Source organism: Macrobrachium rosenbergii, chromosome 24, assembly GCF_040412425.1.
Source record: "Macrobrachium rosenbergii isolate ZJJX-2024 chromosome 24, ASM4041242v1, whole genome shotgun sequence".
NCBI classification, from domain to species: domain Eukaryota; kingdom Metazoa; phylum Arthropoda; class Malacostraca; order Decapoda; family Palaemonidae; genus Macrobrachium; species Macrobrachium rosenbergii.
The window spans coordinates 26,232,736-26,238,735 of NC_089764.1; the positions used below are offsets into that span (position 1 = coordinate 26,232,736).

At 34.9% G+C, this 6,000-nt stretch overlaps 1 protein-coding gene and 1 long non-coding RNA gene across 2 annotated transcripts in view; one reads left to right on the top strand and one right to left on the bottom strand.

Annotated features, from left to right (window-relative positions):
- LOC136851943 (high-affinity choline transporter 1-like) overlaps nucleotides 1-6,000 on the bottom strand; it is a 56,683-nt gene that overhangs the window by 31,797 nt on the left and 18,886 nt on the right. The gene's annotated exons all lie outside the window — the stretch shown is intronic.
- LOC136851946 (uncharacterized) lies at nucleotides 455-4,622 on the top strand. Its single transcript, XR_010857011.1, has 3 exons — nucleotides 455-745; nucleotides 1,979-2,035; nucleotides 3,058-4,622. It is a non-coding gene; the product is annotated as an uncharacterized lncRNA (long non-coding RNA).

The following is a 6,000-nucleotide window of genomic DNA, read 5'->3' on the forward strand; positions in this document are numbered from 1 at the left end:
GAATTAAGTTACTAAAAAGAAAAATCAGAAATTCTGGGGCGTGTCGACCTTTGGCACTAAATCTGAACGTAAATAAAATCAAAATTGCAGAAAGGACAGATTTAGTCGCTTCTCCCCTGTCGCAGTAGTCGCACGGGTCTAGACACTTACAGTAGAGAACTGAGCATACATATATATATATATATATATATATATATATATATATATATATATATGTATGTATGTATGTATATATATATATGTATATATATATATATATATATATATATATATATATATATATATATATATATATGTATATGTATATATATATATATGTATATGTATATATATATATATATATATATATATATATATATATATATATAAGTATATTATATGTGTGTATTTGTATATGTATACATACGTGAATAGTTTCACAGTTATTGATTGTTATGAGTATATTTTCAGAGGGAAACTGTTTCTTATTATTTAATTTATCTTGTTTGGGCCGAATAAGTAGTATTCAGGAGAATCGATCACCTTGTTAGTGACCCTTGCTAATTGTATTTTTCAAGTTTTCTTCGTCTTCATTATGGTGCCCCTGAACGATTTTTTTGGTATTTGTTTCTTTTTCTGATGTCGAATCTTACGTCTGTTTTATTATCCGGAGACTTTGTTTCCCCCGTTATTCTGTGGGCCATTAATTTATTTTTGATTCTTTGTTTTTCAGACAGTGACGTCAAAGTCCCAGCCATCTGACCTTGTGAGTACCTCAACCTGTACTTTCTGGTTCCATTTGTTTATGTACCTTGTACTTTTATAATTTAATATTTATATTTTTACTTAAATATTTATTAATTTATCAATGTTTCTTTTTTTTCTAATAACTGATTTATTTTTTCTGTATTTCCTATTATCTTGTCACTTCCTTCAAATGAACGCCATATTCTTGTGGAAGCTTGAATTTCAAGTCAAGGGCCCCTGTAAGCTTGCCCCATTTGAATAATAATAATAATAATAATAATAATAATAATAATAATAATAATAATAATAATGTCTCGCCGTGAAGCAACTTTGAACTTGACTGAAGACCAATAACTCTCATTGCCATGAGCCACAGAGGTGATTTCCTCAGGTGTCAAGGTGAACAGTTGAGTGATTCTTCGCTCTTCAACAAATTTGCGAAAGAATGAGATCGTGTGGGAAGTAGGGGGCACTGGTGAGGGTGTCTTTGGTATCGAAAACTTTTCCAAAAAATGATTAGATTAGTACGGCATCTCTAGGGCCTCGCGCGTCGGGCAGTGGATCCATTTCTCCCGCCGAATTTTGTTTCGTGGGCGCGCGTACTCCGCTGGGGTTATGTTGCTGTCTTCGGCGGGAAGTTGACGCACGTTAATTTCATTTTTGAGTTTTGCGCTTCGGCCAAATGCAATCCTGATAATATCCAAATCACGTGAGTCACTAAAATGGTAAAAAAATCCACAATGCTGTAATTGTAAATAGATATTTAAACACACACACACACACACACACACACACACACACACACACATATACATATATATATATATTATATATATATATATATATATATACAGTATAAATTGCATACATACATGTATAAGTTGAAATATATATATAAACACACACGATTACAATTACATCATTGCGGATTTTTTCAGCATTTTTGTGACTCGTGTGATTTGGATATTTCTATAAATTATTATTATTATTATTATTATTATTATTATTATTATTATTATTATTATTAACCCCCGAATGCAGATGCATATATATATATATATATATATATATATATGTATGTATGTATGTATGTTTGTACGTATGTATATATGTATGTATATCTATACATATATTTAATATACGTCTATATTCGGAAATATTGCCTGTATATAATAATAATAATAATAATAATAATTATTATTATTATTATTATTATTATTATTATTATTATTATTATTATTATTATTTACAGAAACATCCAAATCACACGAGTCACTAAAATGGTGAAAAAATCCACAATGATGCAATTGTAAGTATATGTTTATATATATTTCAACCATTAAGAATCATTCAAAGGAATTATAGTTAGGTAACTCGACATCAGTTCTCCACATGTCATATGGAACACTCAATTCATTTGAAGTCTGTCTGACAAATAAACCTGTCCATCTGCAGATATGTGAGTTGAAGATATTTAATTTTTCTCGTGTGCTGAGACGTAATCTTTAGTATCTACTGATTCACAAGTTCGTATATCAGCCAAACTTCAGTTGTGACTTATGTGTTCCATGTGGCATGAGGCTAATCAATTCCGAGTTACTTAACTCTCTTGATTTTTTTGTTTTCTGTAGAAGAAAACTATGGCGCCGGCTTTGTCTGTCCGTCCGCACTTTTTTTGTCCGCCCTCAGATCTTGAAAACTACCGAGGCTAGAGGGCTGCAAATTCTTATGTTCACCATCCACCCTCCAATCATCAAACATACTAAATTGCAGCCCTCTAACCTCAGTAGTTTTTATTTTATTTAAGGTTGAAGTTAGCCATAATCGTGGTTCTGGCAACGATATAGGTAGGCAACCACCGAGCCTTAGTTAAAGTTTCATGGGCTGCGGCTCATACAGCGTTATGCCGAGACCACCGGAAGATAGATCTATTTTCGGTGGCCTTTATTATACTCTGTAGCGGCTGTACAGAAAACTCGATTGCGCCGAAGAAACTTGTTTTATTTGTTTTAGCATATATTCAAAAGTGACAGATTACCCAAACTCAATTGCTTCTAGAGGAGCGTATTTCAGAACTAAAAAGGATTATATCTTTGTTTAGTTATTAATTATCCTGTAATTATTATTTTTTGTTCATTGTCATTCAGGTTATCACGGCAGATTTTTGCTTGAAGTTGTTAATCAACGAATAAGTTTTCTGTTCCGTCTACTGTCTATCTGTAATCAATTACCAAGTATGAGATTATTACTCTTATAATTACTGTTTTAGCTATCACCTCGCCAGAACCTTGGAAAAGTTGAAACTTTCAAAATTATTTATCATCCTTTCAGACACGAAGAAGAAGGAGAAGAAGAAGGAAAGAGAACTTCGTCAAGAACAAAGCAGTAAAACGCAATTGGTTTATCTCTCAAGAACACCAGGCGCTAGCCAAAAGTCACAATATAATGGCTATCTTCCGGGTCACCTACAGTACATCTGGCACCAGTCAGACCTTTTCATTAATGAAGAGGTTTGCTATGATCGCTTCCTCAGTTCTCAGGTCATTTGCAAAGATCTGTTTGCTTTGTGGCATTAAACGCTTCGGCACCCAAGCGTCAGTCAAGGTGATACCGGCTGTTAATTTTTAGTCTCAAGCACTGAAAATGGCAGCCTCAGTGACCTTGCCCTGCAAGCAAAACATTCTTGATGGTGGTGATTTTGCACGGGCTACTGACCTCCTCGACACCCGAAACTAGTCCTCTGGGTCATGCGTCCCATACTTTCGCCTATCTGTATTTATTTATGCCTCTTGGGCTGCGTAGACATTTAAAGTGAAGTACGTGATTCGTTTGACTGAGGGAGGAGGAGATTATGTAGTGATATGACATAATAAAACTAGATTCAGTTCTGAACGAGACGAAGTGTGAGCGAGGAGGACTTACTTATGAAGAAACGGAAAAAGGAAATTTCTTTAAAAAACTGAAAAACAGAACATGAAATGACGGCGAATGTTATGAAATCACACAAAGAAAAGGTCCTTGATGCAAGTTAGAGAGAAGAGGCATGCAATAATAAGGGTATATTTTTTTTTTCTGTGTTGCTGAGCAAAATTGAAATGTTTCGCCGTCTAAAGATTTTCTGTTACAGATTTAGCTGAAATTGAAGATTGCGCTGTTACAGACTTTGTTAAAATTGAATATTACCTATTATAGACTATTTTCAAATTGAATGTTGTGCTATTATAGACTGTTAAAATGAAATATTGCGCTATTATAGACTGTTAAAATTGAAGAGTGCGTTATTATAGACTTTGTTAAAATTGAATATTGCGCTATTACAGGCTTTGTTAAAATTGAATATTGCGCTATTATAGACTTTGTTAAAATTAAATATTGCGCTATTATAGGCTTTGTTAAAATTGAATATTGCGTTCTTATAGACTTTGTTAAAATTGGAGATTGCGCTATTGTAAACTTTGTTAAAATTGAATATTGCACTGTTGTAAACAGTTAAAACTGAAGATTGTGCTGTTATAGACTGTTAAAATTGAAGATTGCGCTGTTATAGACTTTGCTAAAATTGAAGATTGCGCTGTTATAGACTTTGCTAAAATTGAAGATTGCGCTGTCAGGGGGTCGCCTGTAATTTAAAGACATCACTGTAAAAGAATTGCCTTAAATTTCAAGGTTTCGCCGTAAAAAAAAAAAAAAAAAAAAATTCCTGCAATATAAAGATTACGCAATTGAATGTTTTCCTCAAAGTTTAAGGTTGATAAACTTTCACAGGATTTCCCAAAAATGAAACATTTTGAAACGCAAAAACGTCTCTTACAGCTGAAAAACAAGTAAAAACTGCGCCGAAGTTTCTTAGGCGCAATCTAGGTTTCTGTACAGCCGTTACAGCGTATAATCAAGGCCACCACAAGTAGATCTATCTTTCGGTGGTCTCGGTATAATGCTGTGTGAGCTGCGATCCATGAAACTTAAACCACGGCTCGGAGGTGGCCTATCCTATATTGTTGCCAGAAACACGATTATGGCTAACTTTAACCTTAAATAAAATAAAAACTACTGAGGCTAGAGGGCTGCAATTTAGTATGTTTGATGACTGGAGGGTGGATGATCAAACTCAAGCCTCAACAGTTTTTTAGACCTGAGGGCGGACAGAATAAAGTGCCGACGGACAGACAAATAGTTTCCTTTTACAGAAAACTAAAAGGGGAAGTTTAAACGCCTGTGTAAGTGGAGCAAGCAGTGGACTTGACGACAGGAAACGTATTTCAGATTTTGCGATCCTAGGAAGAAATCTCGAGTGACCCACAAACACCGTTCTTTCTTAACTGGTCGAAACGTCTTTGGCAATCGTTCGTGCTATGAGAATGTTCTGGAGAAAAGGATTTAAAGAAACTACGGTTTTTGAGAGACGACCCAGACTGAAAAATTCTCTCTCTCTCTCTCTCTCTCTCTGTTTACAGTCATGTCCTGTCTCCATTCCGGTGTAAACAGGACAAGGCTAAACAACAGATATAGGTATTGTAGATAATAGATAGATAGATAGATAGATACTTAGATAGATAGATTGACAGATAGGTACGTAGATAGATAGATAGACAGATAGATAATTAGATAGATAGACAGATAGATACTTTGGTAGATAGATAGATAGATAGGACAGATAGATACTTAGATAGATAGATAGATACGTAGATACGCAGATAGATAGATAGACAGATATATACGAATAGAGAGAGAGAGAGAAAATCTTCCAAATCATGCTAAATTGTGCGCACTAACTTCGCGTTCCCTGATTTGGTCTTATGCTGTGTCCTTAATTGGAGTGCTTGCCAGGAGAACGAAGGAAAATGCCAATCATTCATGACCTATCATACCCTTCGGTGCATGAGTGGAATTACTTGAGGTTAATCCAGTGGCGTCGCTAAGGGGGAGGGGGCCAGGGTGGTCCCGAGCCCCCAAGTCAAATGCTTGGCGCCCCCACTGGGCGCCCCAGTTGGAATTCCCTTTGTAGCTAAACTTTAACCCTCACAGTATTAGATACATTTGCATATAGTAAGAGTTGAATATTAATTGAAAATTGAGCTCTATAATTTCAAATACAGGTTTACTAATTACTAAATACTCTTATTTTTCTTCATTCACATGAATATATACCTTCGAGAATAGTCTGTTTTACTAATTACAGATCTGGTATATTAGTTTTGTGTAATTTTCCTTGGCCTCCCCAAAAAATTATCTTGGCCCCACCTAGGCCCCCCCCCAGCCCCCACTGACGGAATG